This window comes from Acipenser ruthenus, chromosome 7, assembly GCF_902713425.1.
Source record: "Acipenser ruthenus chromosome 7, fAciRut3.2 maternal haplotype, whole genome shotgun sequence".
Taxonomy (NCBI): Eukaryota; Metazoa; Chordata; class Actinopteri; order Acipenseriformes; family Acipenseridae; genus Acipenser; species Acipenser ruthenus.
This window is the reverse complement of record NC_081195.1, coordinates 60066621-60083205: the sequence shown is the minus strand read 5'-3', so window position 1 is coordinate 60083205 and position 16585 is coordinate 60066621. Positions and strand designations below refer to the sequence as shown.

At 37.0% G+C, this 16585-nt stretch overlaps 1 protein-coding gene across 2 annotated transcripts in view; it reads right to left on the bottom strand.

Moving 5' to 3' along the window:
* immp2l (inner mitochondrial membrane peptidase subunit 2) overlaps positions 1-16585 on the bottom strand; it is a 234301-nt gene that overhangs the window by 42908 nt on the left and 174808 nt on the right. The gene's annotated exons all lie outside the window — the stretch shown is intronic.

The window sequence follows — 16585 nt, the reverse complement described above, 5'->3', positions numbered from 1 at the left end:
CAATTACGAGCATGAGTTTCCTAACACCCCTACCCAGTTATTTTAACCCTGTTTTTATCTCCAATTTACAATGTGGTCAGTATGTCTGCTGTAGCATTGTTAGGAGAAACAGTCCCTGACGATTCTGCCACCCTAACCTGTGGGAGTGCCATGCGAAATGCTACCTGTGGAGTCCACTGCGAAAAACGTCAACTTCGCACAGCCACTATGCAAACTGACTGTATGACTCGCTTTACCAGGTAAGCTATTCTGGGGACCCTAATCAGTTTCTGTTCCAAAAATACATTTACTGATATAATTTAGGTGAAAGATCAATTTATTAGATAAGTATGTTTAAGACTAATCTTACATTTCTAGGACTTTAAGTATACCAACACATACACGTTTACCACCTAACACATGAGCAGAACAGATTGATATAAGTCTTTTCTTTTTAAAGTATGTAGCTGGTAAAAATCATTTTCTTACCAGAACATGAAAGTAGGCTTTAATACTGCTAAAATAATCTCCTTATCAATTGTAAGGAAGCCCTAAACTAACGAGACAGCCTGTCATGATAAAATAAAACACATTAATCTTAACTCCACACACTACAGCTTACATGTAGCACATGTAATTAGTATACTTTGGTGTTTCTGTAGCTTTCTAAATCTAGCTATCATTAAGGCAACAACAAGGAGCCCTTAGGAATTAAACCTAACAATCTTTATCTTGCGATGTAATTCTTAGAAAAGTTTGATGTGGTTCCACAAGGTCACATTAAAAGGGTTTCTTAGCTAGTGCTTAACTCTTTTGATGAATTGGTTCTACAGTAAAAGCATTTTCCCAAGTACTCTGGTAATTTTTAAGAGTGGGTACATCTGCCATATCTATATGAAAAACTGCATTGGTTAACCTGAAGTATAGCGTACATATTTAATAATGATTTATTCAAAAGCATTTTATACATACAAATTGTTCTGCCTTTTACTGAGCTGTTTTTGAGATGTGAGGTTTTATATTTGTATTATTCTTAATATATCTTAGGCTTTCTTCATAAAATTGCAGCACTAATGTTTATGCAGCTCAATAGTGTGGGGAGAGGGAGGGTATTTTCACGCTAAATGTAAGGCTTTGTATAAAGTACTTTAAAAAAAAAAAAGTATTTTACCTGGGAAAGGTAACTGACGCTTGGGTATAGACACACAACAAAAAAAATAAAAAATGATGCGACATGAAGCACTGGTGTGTCCAGGCCCTTTAGGGTGCTAAAAGGCATGGTGCAAACATAGATACACAGTATAAAAATGTAGGCATTAATGAATGGATTAATGGGTTTTCATTTAACCTTTATTTTACCAGATAAGAAGGTGGAGAACAAATTATCATTTACAACAATGATCTGGTCAAGAGGCAAACATCACAACAGTACAAAGGAAACAAATACATTAATACATACACATGCATCAGACAATAGTGAATTCAGATTCCAATTACAGTCATCCTCCGAAACAAAACTCTGTAGTTTTAACTTGATTTGAAATTCATTCCAGTCTCGAGCAGCAGCAAACTGAATTACACCCAAAACCAGTGGACACTCTGGGAAGAACCTATCTAATAAATTAATCTGACCTTAAACTTTGAAACTTTTTACTCCTATCTGTATAGTTAGCTCATCGATCTGAGTGCCTCTCGTGGCAACATGTTCTGGCAAAATTGAGCTACAACAGTATTATATTGAAAGTCTTAAATAGAGTGTATACAATCTACGTTAATAAACCATTTGTACACCAAAGTGATTTTCCATTTCAACATTACTCTTTTCAATTTCATATACCTATAACTTGATATTTATGTACTCAACTTTTACTTTCAAGCTACGTTGTTCAAGTAAATGCCAATTCATTAGTTTACAGAATTAAAAAAATAAATAAACGAAAGAAAAAAAAATACAACTTACTGTAGAAATCGATTTAATGTTTACAGAAAATGCAACAGAAACAAACTTCTGAAAACTGAAATCGCAATCTCGCAAGCGCATTTTTAAAAATTTATTATTTATTTATTAATTTATTTATTAAAGCACTTACGCATTCTCGGACTAGGTAGTTAATGAGAAACGACAACATGGGAAAGTATGTATACTCAGAATCTTGGAACACTTGAAGCGCTGTCAAATTGAGCTCAGTCTAACAGCGCCACTCCCTCTATTTGCCCTTTATTAACCAATGATACAGTACATCTTTCTTGTGGCTTAGTGCTGGGAGTAAAAAGAATGGCAACAATAATACATTATGATAATGAGTCATTTTCTCGCAGGACGCGATTAGACAGAGAACGGGCCAGCTGATGCTGAGCAAGTTTGTGAATGGGTTGTAGATCAGATGTGCTGGTGCTGACGGACACCGGCGGCAATGACAGGCGGGCTTACAAGCAACTTTTGCCGTAAGTTTTTTTTTTTAATTTGAGAGGCATTGCAGCAAGCGGCTTGGGCACTTCAGCAATTGCGGTTATTTTACGCCCTGTGGGTGCCTGTAATTAGAGTTAAATGAAAAATGATGTGTACTGTTGCAACAGTCAATGGCCTTAAAAAAGCCATGCTAATGGAGTTGTCTTTATAAGTAAAATAGCGTATTGTTTTACAAAGTGAAGCAACACTGATTACAAGACAAATATATAGGTGGCAGTTTCCGATTACAGCAACATTGATTGGAGTTTTCTCTTAATTTACACCTCCTATCTTTTTTGTGGCAGATAACAAGATAAACCTTCTCAGGAGACCAAAGTGTCCACACAATGAACATGTCTCTCTAAGCGCTGTAAACTCTAAACTCGAACTTACAACAGTAATGCCGAAAGGGAACCATTTACTGAATCACTTTTAATAATCTAAAAACACGGTCTACCGATAACTATGGAGCCTAAGAAAAGATTCTAAAGCTGATCTAGAGGTTCAGTGTTTATTGAGCATGCAGAAGCTTTTCAGCCAACTGAATAAGGGTTGATCATATGCTCAAACATATGCCACAATATTACATACTGTAATGCAATGGATGTTTCAGACACTTCAAAAAGATGTAGACTTTTCACCTAGATATTTTTGAAGTGTAGATGAAAAGTAGGCCTTTAGTATGCTAAAATATCAACATTAATCTGTTCTCACCTCTCAGAAAAAGAAAATCAGTCTTGCCCTAAAGAAAAGTAAAATTATTCATGAATTATGCAATGGGCTTTGATAGCTGTAATAAAAGAAATGGGGAAGTAAATAGTGAATTAGAGCTAGAATTGGGCACATATGTGACAGAAAGCAAATTGTAGGTGTTTTTGCTAATATAGTTGCAGTAATTGCCAACAAGCAATGTGTCATAATTTGCAGTTGCTTTTGCTGATACCCATAACTGATTAAGGTTTACCATTTATATTAGGTTAGGTTGCCCAAGATTAGTGCCAAACTGGGTCTGTGAACCCAGCCTTTAGTTAACTGATTAAATGGTGATATAGGCACATATAAGATTATTATAGTTTACTACTCTGCAATTCTGAGTGGAATTATCTTTTCTAGACCTCTGAATTCTGATTTGACGAATCACTGTGAAAAACCACTGGTGTTCTTGGGAAATTTAGTATTTAACGTCTTTACTACCAGTGGTTCCTGAGATACAGCCCCTCGTAGATTGGAGGAAAGGGGTCTGTGGGATAAAGTTACTTTCAGGAACAATGATAGATACATATGTGGTTTATATAGCAATTACAGATTATATAAAAAGCACTTTTCAATAAATTTCAATTCATTAACATCCAATGAAGTCGTGTAGAAATGTCACACATCCCAGTTTAGGAAAACCTGGTTCAACGATTTATATTTAGGGTTTTGGTTAGGCACAGTGGGAACAGTTATTTGTCCCAGTTGCTACATCTTTACATTGTTCCAATTAAACAGGTTGGAAAGACAAACAGACAGCCAGAGTATACCCCCAGATACACTGAATGTCCTTGGCAAGTTTCATCAGAACTGGACTAGGGGTTTCCATCAAAATTAAACAGGCTTTTCAATTGTAGTATTACTTCTACAGTAGTACACTGTTTAAAATGATCCAATAATCACATTTTGCTGACCATATATGTGTATATATATATACAGTATATATATATATATATATATATATATATATATATATATATATATATATATATATATATATATATATATATACACACTATTCCCCAGTAAAGTAAAGAGGAACACCTTCATTGTCACACTTGTCTCTGAATGAAAGTGAAGCACATGAAGTTATGGTACCACACCATTCATAAACTGTATTGTATAAAGGCCACACCATATATACAATCCAAGCAAAAACACAATCGTAGAATACTATAATCTGAGTGTACTCATTGCATTACAACATGATACCTGTTTGTTATGCGCCAAAAATTATAATTACACATGATATCCAGTTGTCTATTCAGCATACATTATCAATGTCTGCCTGTTCTGTGAAACTGGATTGTGAGTTTTTCATTAGGTGACTAAATCCAATGTTTGAATCATAAAAGTGAGAGGAGGTGAAACTGGCAAATTTAAAAGATGATCTAATCTCTGTTTCCTGTGAAACATATTTTCATCTAGGAATACATTCTGTGCACCACCTGCTACAGCATAATATAACATCTAACTTGCTCAGTAGCTGGTATGCAACTAATAACACTCCATAGTGTGGGCTCAATCAGTCAGAAAGTGATATATTTTTTTACAAGGAACATTTTAATTAACATTTTGCAGTCATTAATCAGCTATACTATAAGCTTGACAGTGAGCTGTTTTCTTATTTAAATAGCCACGGTTTTCTTTGACTTCTCCATGTAACATGAGAATTAATCATAACCAAATAATTATTTTTAATTGTGCAGCTGTAAGACAGGTGGCACCCAGGCCCTCGTATAACATTCATATACTTTTGATATTTCAGCTCCTCCTACGGTAGTAAAACGGAACAAGCCAGCAGGAAACATAATGAAATCAGACTAGAAAGACAAATGGCAAGTCAGGATTAATGGGTGTTATGTAGTGACTGTTGCCAAAAGAAGAAACCATTCATTTCAGAGCAGGATATGGTGAGTGCTTTTGAAATGTCTTCACACGTAAATGTAAGACACGCACATCTATTTCGCTGAAAGCTTGATTAAATCAAAATGGCTTTCTAGTAAATGCATTTTTGTTGTACTAGTTGTACTCAGTTCAATTTTAGTAGTTTTTATATGGCATGGAATTTTGAATAAAACCTGGGTTAGCAGACTAAACAACACAATAGAAGTTTGTTCAAAGTAAGTTTAGGCCAGATGGAATTAGTTATAATTCATCATACACTGTGTCTCCATTCTTTCAGAATTATACATGCATCAGTAAATCAGTTTTATTAAATCAATCATGTATGATTGCTCTACATGTTATGTTCTGCAAATGTGTTTTTTCTATTATTGTTTCATTGTTTATTTTTACAGCTAAGGGACTATACAAAAGGGTCAGAATGGTTTATGGAGCAAGAAAGAAATAACCGATAAATGGTAAGAAATGTAGGCTTTAGATAAAAAAGTGCGAACCATTTACTGTAAAATCACGAAACACCTTTTTAATAATTAGGTTTTAAAAGTACATACTGTGTCTGTCATCTGCAAAATTGATGAAAGCCACTTCAGTTCATCAACCACAATGAGATTACGGAAATCTAATGTCTGCTGAACAATGCAACCAAGATGTAAAATATTGCTATTGGTAATAGATGTAAAGTATGTTTAAAATCTTGATTTAAATTACGATTTAATTAGTTGTAGAAATCAAGGTTTATGATGTTCTCAAAGAAAACACACATTAAGGCTTGTAAATACTATTTGAGCTTTCAATCAATTGGGCTGGAAAATGTCTTTTTAACTTAAGAGTCAGCAGAGTAATTAAATTGCAATGACTGGCACTGCAAACCTGGGTGTTTACTGTAGATGTGCTCAGGGGACAGTCTTGGACATGAAATGTGTTACAGATCTTATCTTTAATTAACCATATCACAAATACTGATGCCAAAGAACCAGCTGTATCTCTATATGTGAAGCCAATACACAAGGATAACTGTTGAGACTCTACAACAAGATGTGGACAGTTGACAAGTGAGCTGTGTTAGACAGAAACAACATCATTGTTTCACAAGAATATGCTAACTTAACTTTTTTTTTTATAACAGATGTCCAGTAAAATGTAGAAAATAGCTGTAATGTGTAGCGATCTTTATTTTGTAGGTGGAAGCTGACCGACTGCACTGAAGACCTTGTGGTTCCTACTTGACAGTCACAACTACTTAACAAAAGGATCACCCCCCTCTCCCCTTTTCTACAGCACAACAACACCATAAAAGAAAGAAAATGTTGCTTGGTGATCCCAGAGCAGCTAACATGCATCCTGGCTGTGCCAAGTTGATGATCTTGGCTGAGGATCTACTGGGAGCATTGCATTGTGGGTTGTGGAGGGAAAAAACTGAAGGGACTGCTTCAGAGCAGGCTCCCTGCTGTATCATTAATATAGATAGAAAATAAAATTGAGTGGAAAGTAAGACTAAAAAGAATATTTTTTAAATCATTTTTAGTTTAATTATTTATACAAACCTAATCCAATTTATAATCTGTTCCCTTATTATTTGTGCTATTGCTGAAAGCCAATGCTGTTAAAAGTAACTTTTTCATAATAAATTAATTGCATTCACTGTACCTACAGCAACAGTTATTCAAGAGTTCTCTTGGGCCTAAACGCTCAATAAAGTCTTTACTTGATATCTGTATAAGACAGACATCACATTACTATGTTTATACAAAAACAGCCCACTGAGCATGCAGTTGGAGTATGCAGGTCAATACTTTTTCTCTCATTTAACAAGTGTCTTGGGTCTTTATCATTTTGACAATTTTATTTTTCCTTGCAAAAGTAATGATTCACTGTGACAGAGATCGAATGATTCTTGGTGTTAGATCTCCCTCCCAACCTGCAAGGGCGCTGTGTAAAGGGAACAGAGTACCCTGGACTGGATGGCCCGACAGTTAATTCCCAGGGTTAGGCAGAAGTTGGCTAGAAAGTGGGCAGAACTACGGTACACTAAATCATCGACCCGGAAGGGAAATGATGTGGCATTCGCGGATTGGAGGAGCGGCTGCACTCGTTGACCAAGGGGTCACGGTTGACGGTATTTAAGGGGACGTAGTGATGTGATCTGTTCCTTTGTGAATAGTTAAATTGCATGACCAAAAGGAGAACCTGTATTGTGAACTGTGAGTGTTTTGTTTGTCGTTTTTTAAAATACTGTTGTATTGTTATTTAGATGGCTAACATGATCCGGAGCTGTCACCAAAGGCCAACACTAAACCTGGATCAACATCACTGCACTTTGTTTCACAAAGAACTGTATTCACTACAAGCACTAGAGCACGCACTGTGGGCTGGTGTTTGTGTTTGTGTATGTGCTACGTGTGTGTGAATTAAAACTGGACTGTTATTATTTCTGGGCCAACCCGCGGATTATAAATAAAGCAATACACGCCGCTGTATTGCTTATCATTGTTTATGGTTTACTGCTGCTTGCCATCAGGCCATTGGATTTAAAAATAAACCTCCATTGCACCTGGATTATCGTGGTGTGTCTGATTATTGATCACCTGCACCTGCACACTGTTAACCACTTTGCCACACTCACATATAGTACCATGCTTGGGTGTTGGCAGGTGGTGCAAGTGTGCTTGTTGGTCATGATGTTGACCTGTAACTTTCTTGTTTAGAAGTTAATATTAGTCAGGGGACTTTAAAGATGAATGGAATTTGAATAAAATAACATACAGCCACATACGAGAAATGAAAGCATTTCATGTGTATGTAAACATTGCAAATTATTATGCCATAAAACATGCATATACACATACAGTAACTTGCAGTTCCCCACTCGGAGTAAACACAACCACATAGACATCGAACCTGTCTTCCAAAACGTATATATATATTTAGTGCCGTTGACAAAATCCAGGCAGTAGAAAACTGTCGTGAATGGGAAACAAGATGTCCGACCCGACGTAAACTACAGCTCCCAGGCGGCTGTCTGGTGCACCCCTTATAATAGCGTGATAGAGCACATCAATACCATGCACGATAGGATTGCCACAGTCACCCCTATTGTACGAGAGCACTTGAGACAGGCACAGGAACACCAGAAGTTTAGTTATAATAAACAAGCCACGGTGAGAGTGCTTGCACCAGGGGATAAAGTAGTGGTATTGGTACCCATGGTCGAGTGTAAGGTTTTAGCTAAGTGGAGGGGATCATATGAGGTAATAGAAAGGGTGGGAGAGGTAAACTATAGGGTCAGACAGCCAGGCCACTGCCCAGAGATACAAATGTATCATGTAAATTTATTGAAACACTGGAGAGAAAGGTAGGTGCTGACCATGTCACACCCTGTGATCTTCCCCATAGCCCCCAAGGTGAAGGTTGCACAGACACTAACACCTGCACATAAACACAAGGTGAAGGATTTTCATGCACAGAAACCAACAAGTGATCCTTGGCATCTCCAGGAACCACTTATCCTGCTTGGGAGACGGAGCCCAAGCCACCTGCTGTTCTGTGTCGATTATTGAGATACCACGTGGCAGTGTTTTCTGTTCTGTGTGGATTATTTGTTTTCATTGCAAGCCTCTGCTTACCATAGCTGGTAACAGAGGCAGTTTTCTTTGTTCGCTGCAATTGTATGGAAACCCACTGCTTGGGACTTTGTGCTTTTGTGTGTGCTGTAAATAAAATCCAACCCCAACTACGTGCTTCCTGTCTCCATCACTTTCGGGTCACGTCACTTCCTCACATAATCCACCACAGCACCCTTATCGAGTGCCGGAAGCACACCGCTCGGCCATAAGGTGGAGAAAATGTTGGCTGCAGGGGTAATAGAGGAGTCCTCCAGTAAGTGGTCAAGCCCTATAGTGATGGTTACAAAACCTGACAGAAGTTGGAGATTTTGAAACGACTTTAGGAAGGTGAACTTAATTTCAAAATTTGATGCCTACCCTATGCCGAGGATAGACGAGCTGTTGGAAATATTGGGAAAGCCAGATACATAACAGATACATAACAACACTCGATCTTGGCAAGGGCTATTGACAAATACCACTGTCACCCGGGGCCAAAGAGAAAACAGCTTTCACTACACCTGACTGGTTCTATCAATACACTGTCTTGCCATTTGGTTTGCACGGGGTTCCCGCAACCTTTCAGAGGTTGATGGTTCGGGTTCTTAAGTCTCATAGAAGATATGTCGTGGCCTATTTAGGTGACGTGGTCATACAAAGTACAGACTGGAAAAGCCATTTGCCCGGATTACAGGCCGTGTTGGATTCGATCCATCAGGCCGGGTTAACAGCAAACCCTGAGAAATGTACTATAGGCATGGAAGAGGCTAAATATCTGGGATATATTGTGTGGAGAGGCCTAATAAAACCCAAGGAAGCAAAGGCTGAGGCTGTCAATAAACCTGTCAATAAAAAGCAGGTACGGGCGTTTTTAGGCATAGCCGGGTACTATCGGAGGTTTGTGCCTAATTATGCATCAATTGCATTTCCCCTGACAGAAATGATCTGGGGTAGGGGGCCAACAATGGTCAAGTAGACCGAGGAAGCTGAGCAGGCTTTCAAAAAGTTGAAAGAGGCCTTGTGCAGTAGCCCTGTGTTGATAGTACCAGATTTTAATAAAGAGTTTATGGTACAAACAGATGCTTCAGAGGTCAGACAGGGAGCGGTCCTATCACAGGAAGTGAACGGGGTAGAACACTGTGGCAATGTGACCCGCCCCTGTGTGCATATTATGTGTTGTATGTTGCGTGCGTGTGTTAATGTTGGTGTATAGATTGGTACATGGGATATAAACAGGTCTGTGTTTCACGTGTATTTATAAAGTGTAGATTTGTATTTAGGCACGAGGAGGGCACAAATCACTTCACGTGCTGGTTAAATGTAATATGTGAGCACAGGGTTGCACAGAATTAATTCACGTGCTGGGATTCAAGTGAATAATTAATTAGTAATTGAATCCCAGCACAACAGTATATATAGATGCACATTTCATTCAGTCGGGGTTGGGTGTTCAGGGCGAAAGAACGGGAGAGAGAGGAGGTAAAAATAATAATAATAACAACAAGAATAATAATAAGTGTTTCTCACCGTGTTTGTTCGTCCCTGTTTGTTAGTATTTGTCCGTTTTGTTTGTCTCTTTATTTTGGCTACCAGTGCCGTGCCCTGTGTTTTTGTATGTTTACAACCTTTTTATTTTCTGTTTAATTATTAAATGCTGAGCACGATCACGCGCTCAGCTTCACCAAAACCCCAAGTCTCCGTTGTTTATTTCCTGGCTCTGGTCTGACGCCACCCACTCCGGCCGTCTTTGTGACAAACACCCAGTCATGTTTCTTTGAAGACCGAAAAAAGAACTACACGGTAATCAAAAAAGAATGCTTGGCCATCAAATGGGCGTTAGAAAGCCTGAGATATTATTTGTTGGGACGACCACGCACCATTAACGTGGATGAAAGACAAAAATTCCTGAATAATGTGTTGCTTTCTGTCGTTTCAACAGTTTAAATACAATATCAAACACAGAACCGGGAAGGAGATGGGAAATAAGGATGGCCTGTCAAGAGTTCATTCTTTCTTTGCTGCGGTAGCTCGACCCCAGAAGTTTGAGCAAGGGGGGGAGGTATGTGATAGGGCCAGGGGCAGGGTCATGAATGGGAGGTACGTGAGTGAAGGAGTAGGAGAGAGCTTTGTGCTGGGAGAGAAAGAGAGTTTTATAAGTGTTTTGTGATTACCCGTAAATTGACCTGGATTGTTTGACTGCCTGCATTTTTGCCTGACCCTAGAATTGTGCTGAGAACCTGTTTACGTGTACCGACCTTCACAAAAACTCAGCTGAGTTACAAAAAACTCAGCTCATTTATATGTTTACATCAAGTATTTTTGGCTATGTATCACTCTGCAGAGTGTTTAAGGCTAATTTTACTGTATTACATATTTAAATGATATTCAGTCACACACACAAACACAAGTACTAACCTGGATGAAACTTAATAAAACATGGATGTGGGTCATCAAGAGTTTATGAAATATGCACAGTATAGGCAATTAAAAATATACATGAACAGGGTTTCTAGCATGCCCTGAAATTAAAAGAAAATACTAAAAAAAACATAAAATAATAGCTTGCTTGGGCAGTTGTACTGTTATTATTATTATTTATTTCTTAGTTGATGCCCTTATCCAGGGCGACTTACATTTGTTACAAGATATCACGTTATTTTTACATACAATTACCCATTTATACAGTTGGGTTTTTACTGGAGCAATCTAGGTAAAGTGCCTTGCTCAAGGGTACAGCAGCAGTGTCCCCACCGGGGATTGAACCCACGACCCTCTGGTCAAGAGTCCAGAGCCCTAACCACTACTCCACACTGCTGCCCAAAAACTGAAATACTGCGGCGCAAATACTGAACAACATTTGTTAAAATTAACTGAAGAACTAAGACAAAAAACATGAAGATGGGGCTTTATGTTTATGTTGCTATCTCGTCTACTTTCAGTTTGTCAAATAATGACTATACTGTCCTGACAATTTAGCAAGGGTGCAAACAACAGCAACACATCATCAGGAATGCTGGGTCACAAAGTCTCAATAACATGTTACGTCTCGTGTCTCTGCTTTACAGTGATGTACAGTAAGAACAAACAGGATTTGCTGTAGGTGGCCTCACGTGACAGATGTTGCCTACTGTGTGCGTCAGGATTGATAGAAATTTTCAAATTCCAATGCAAAGGGTGTCAGTAGAGGTTTAATTATATCGAACATCAGATGTGTAGAGCAGTCGCTTTCCAGTGTACAACCCAATTTACTATGCATATTTAAATACATAATGTACAATACATGCAATTTTTGCAGAGTAAGGGCATTGGCTGACTTATACAACAGAATACCGGTCACTCAGCTGCTGTAAGATAAATGGTTCTCCTCTAAAGCTTTTTTTTTTTGTTTTGTTTAGTTTTTCACACATTTTACAACACAGAAAAGGGGCCAGATTTAGTTTTTATAAAGTTTTCATCTATTATCGAGCAAAAGACCAAAGCAAATATGTAGGCTATCCAATGTTTTATGTTACATCACGCATCACTGTACATACAATCATGCTGTTTCATGTATTCCCAAAGTAATGGGGACTATACTGATATAGCACTCAAACATTGAACACTGACAGGAATGTACAAGTTGTTTGTTATGCAAAGAATCCGACAATATATATGTGTTGACAAAATATGTTTTTACTGTTTAATTGTAGCTATACTGGAGTATAGCTGTAATATGGCTTACTAGTGGGCAAGTAATAGTTCAAAAAGTTGATCATTTTTAATAAATCTGTTTAGCTGTCTATTAATTTTACAGAACATTGTTTATATTCCTTTAAAATCAATTATGATTGTCATCATTGTTGAAAACGTATGTCTAGTAAACATTTTTAGAAACAAAAACATATTCTACAGATTCATACCATTTAATAAAACATGAAATAGCACAAATGTAATTTAACCTTTAATACAATAAGTTTGTATAGAATTGTGCTGGACTGAAGACAAACTTTAAATAATAATACTTATGAAATTAAATCTGAAATATCAGTCATAACATATTTCATTTTGAAATGTAACTTGAATAGATTGAGAATCAAATTAGGAATGCCAGTATAGTGAATAGTTCTTTGGACTTCATTCACAAGAATACTATTCAGTAGTATTAAACAAGATATAGCTATGTATCTTAAAAGGTGCCGCCAAACGATCTAATTTGCATAACGCAATGTTTTTGTACAATGGTAGTGTATGAGTATTAGTTTAAGCTAGATTTGATTGTTTTCTGATAAGCACCACCCTTTACCATGACTGTATTATTGGAATTACACAGGGACTATAGTACTATAAAAATGTGTTATCCAAGCTACATTGCAATCACTAAAATTGAATAAAAAATGGATTAGTTTTTATCTTTATCTTTTTCCAGACCTCCATATAATGGTGTAGGCAGCTGTGCTTGTCAGTGGACGATTAAACACAACTTCCCGCAATTAAAAAAGGGGAGTTGACCATAAAGCAGCATTAGTAAATGATAATGCACATTTTCATTTATTCTCCTGCATGAACCATACACTTTTGAGCCTGATGGCAGCTGCAGAATTATTTATGAATTGGTGTCTGGCTAACATGACACAAAATATTGTTTGTAAAACCAACACACAGAAACAGAAAACTAGGCTTTGTTTAAGTTTAATAATTTTGTTTGGTGAATCACAGTTGAATTTCTGTGATCTAGTTCACACCACTCCTCACTCCTCCTCTCCCATGCTGTCATTGGTTTTTTTTTGTTTGTTTTGATATGATAAAAATAGTTTGACTGAACTGTCTATCTGCTTGGAAAATCAAAGCAAACCGAAAAAACACATGGCGTTTGGGCAGTAAATCTAGATCAACAGAAGCAGTTGTATTGCAGGCTGAAAGGCAGCAGTGGGATCAAGAAGGATCATCATTGCTCTTCAGAGCTTCCAGTTATACAGTATTGAAGTCCTCACAAATCCACATTTGATTTTAACACTAGTGAAATCCAGCACTGCAATTGTAATGTTACAAAGACTTTCCTGGTATCACCTCTACCGGTCTTCCCATTTAATTGCTTTAAAATGAAGGTGACCCAGACACTTCACAGGCAGGATATGAGTCAGTGATGTGCCTGGAGCAATGCTGGTACAAAGGTTAACAAATGCTAACAACAAAAATAATTGGTAAAGATGTTAGGAAACAACGCTTTTTTCATTACAATTAAACTTGCTGACAATATAATGCAAGAAAATCACTTGTGCACAGAGCAAAGTATATGTGTATTGTTATATTTGTATTACACTCATTTTTCAACAATTTCAGTGACGTTTTTTGGTATTGGTACTTATTAGGAATAGCATTTTTAACTGAGTATGAAAGCCAAACGTACGATAATAATAATACAATTTAACCAATTAGTGATTCTTTAGTGAATATCTTGGAGCCAGGCATTTCTGAAACTAATTTCCAAAACATGTACTGTAACTCGGTGATCATTTTGATGTACATATATCTGAAAAAAAGTTCTGTTTTCTATTCTGTGCAAAGCACAGGCATGGTTGCAGGGTGTTAACCAATATTACCATAACCAATCAGAACTAAACAATTACAGATTTATACATGGTTCATAAAATGACATTTGGAAATGGAGCTCAGAGATTGGCTGGCTGTGCATTCTAAACATGTAGACATTTCCCATCAAGATCAAGATTAAAGTTAAACTTGTATGCAACTTGATTCAGATTTTCAAGTCAGTGCAAGAAGTATTCAACTAAACAGCACAGTGATTGCATGTATTAAAATGCAGTTAGCAGGTGTGCTTGTGTTGACTATGAATGACACCCAGCCAGCAGGCCAGCCAACAGCCTGCCAGCAGCCAGCCTGCCTGTTTCTGCCCTCTGAGTTAATCTGATGCGCTGATCGTGAGAGCCTGGAGGACAGGTGCTGAGAAAAAACAAAGGTTTGTAATACACAGCATGTTTTTTGTAGGGAAATAAAACACTCGAAGTGTGCAGTGATTGTAATATACCATTTATCTGGTATGTCAAGAGTACTTTGTTTCACCTCGTGCTTCACCACACCAGAGGTCTGGTATATGCCATGACGATAACACACCCTGTCATGTATTATTGCTTACATAACACTTTAATGAACATGCAACCTGGTTGTGTAATAAGTCCAAAAAATACAAATGTTTGCAATTATGCTGCTTCAGTTATTCTGGCAGGGTCTAATGAACAGAGGTGTGTATCATAAAACAATAAATAATATAATTGTATAATGTAAAAGATATGTTTACTTTGTGTAAAACAGGAATGGAGAATGCTATGTGCATAATCTTATCCACACTGACCATATTCATCATTCATTTTGTGATTAACGATAAAAGACGAAGCAACTAGATGCTAATTAGTGCTGATTATATTGTACATGGTTTTTGTTTGACCAAAAAGCCTCACACATACTGTATAACAATAACTGTTTTAAGAGAACAAATAGGGAAAACTGATGTGTCAGTTTAATAGAGGCATGTGTGTGCTGTCTGTATGTTGTTATTGACATCAGTTATAGCTACAGTGAACCACTGCATCCATTAAGGGCCAGAGCATCACCATATTTACACATTATTCTTTTAGCATAAACTAAGTTCACATATGTTATTATGACATGAATACTGCAAACCCTGTCAATAATGTATGGTGCATTCTATTTAACAGTTGTGCAGTGTTACAGTTCCAAGGTTGAAGTTACAAACTCATACAAGGTGTTGGATATGTTCTCTAGAAGGATGTATAAGATATTTGATTTTTTTGTTTGTTTATTTGTTTTTGTGATGGGCATGACTTGGAAACTGAGGAAGTAATCAATGATATGAATTATATTGTGTGTAGAAAGAAAGCTTTTAAAAAAATAAATGTGTTTTGCACATCTCAATGGCTTTTATATAACATATAACTATGTAAGCACCATATACTGTAAAATAAAACAAAAAATATTTGTGGAGCAAAACAGCCCAAAGTGAATTATATAAATATTTCGAGGATGCATATTTATAGCATGAACTAAATTGACCAGTGCTCATTTGCTGGTGAATACTGTTTTACAACATAATACTAGTAGGATTATTGCTACACCCAGTAGCAAAACAAAAATACAGAGAGATTTTTTTAGGAGTTGCTATAACAGCAAACCATGTATTACTGAAGAATTATCCATACTGTACATTCTGCTAGTAGTTCTTCCAAGGGGACTACAAAAGTGTCAAAGAACCCGTTTACATCCATTTGCTCAAAACGGGAGTGCAAAATACAGACCATGCAAAAAATAAATCCAAACTGTGCAGACAGGAAACACACACAGGATTTATGTGTTTTAATTTAAAGCCCATGGAACAGCAACAAACATAAACATTATAAATTAGAACAAGTTAGACGTACGTTTTAGATAACCCAGACCTGTATAACAATGTTTCCTCAGCACACATGCATTATGACTGTGGGCCGAGTTTACTGAATGCTCATGAAGCCTGTAAATTTAGTAGCCTGTAAAATCAATCAATCAATATTTATTTTATATAGCGCCTTTCATAATGGAGCACCATCACAAAGTGCTTTACAAGATAGTGAGGAACAATGCATAATACATGAAACAGAGTGAAATACAGGGCATAGTACATTAAATACAAGCAGTAAAAAGTGTTAATTAAACACATACACAATGTTTTGTTCAATATTGTCTTCAAAAAGCCCAGAATAGAGATGGGAGAACTAATAGAAACATAATGTATGCGCTCCTTCTTTTTTCTTTCTATCCCTAAGCAGCAGTATCATTTAACAGACAGGCTGGCTCAGCCAACCAGACTGTTGCAGCTGCAAGACCTCTACCTCAGCACTCGAGCTAT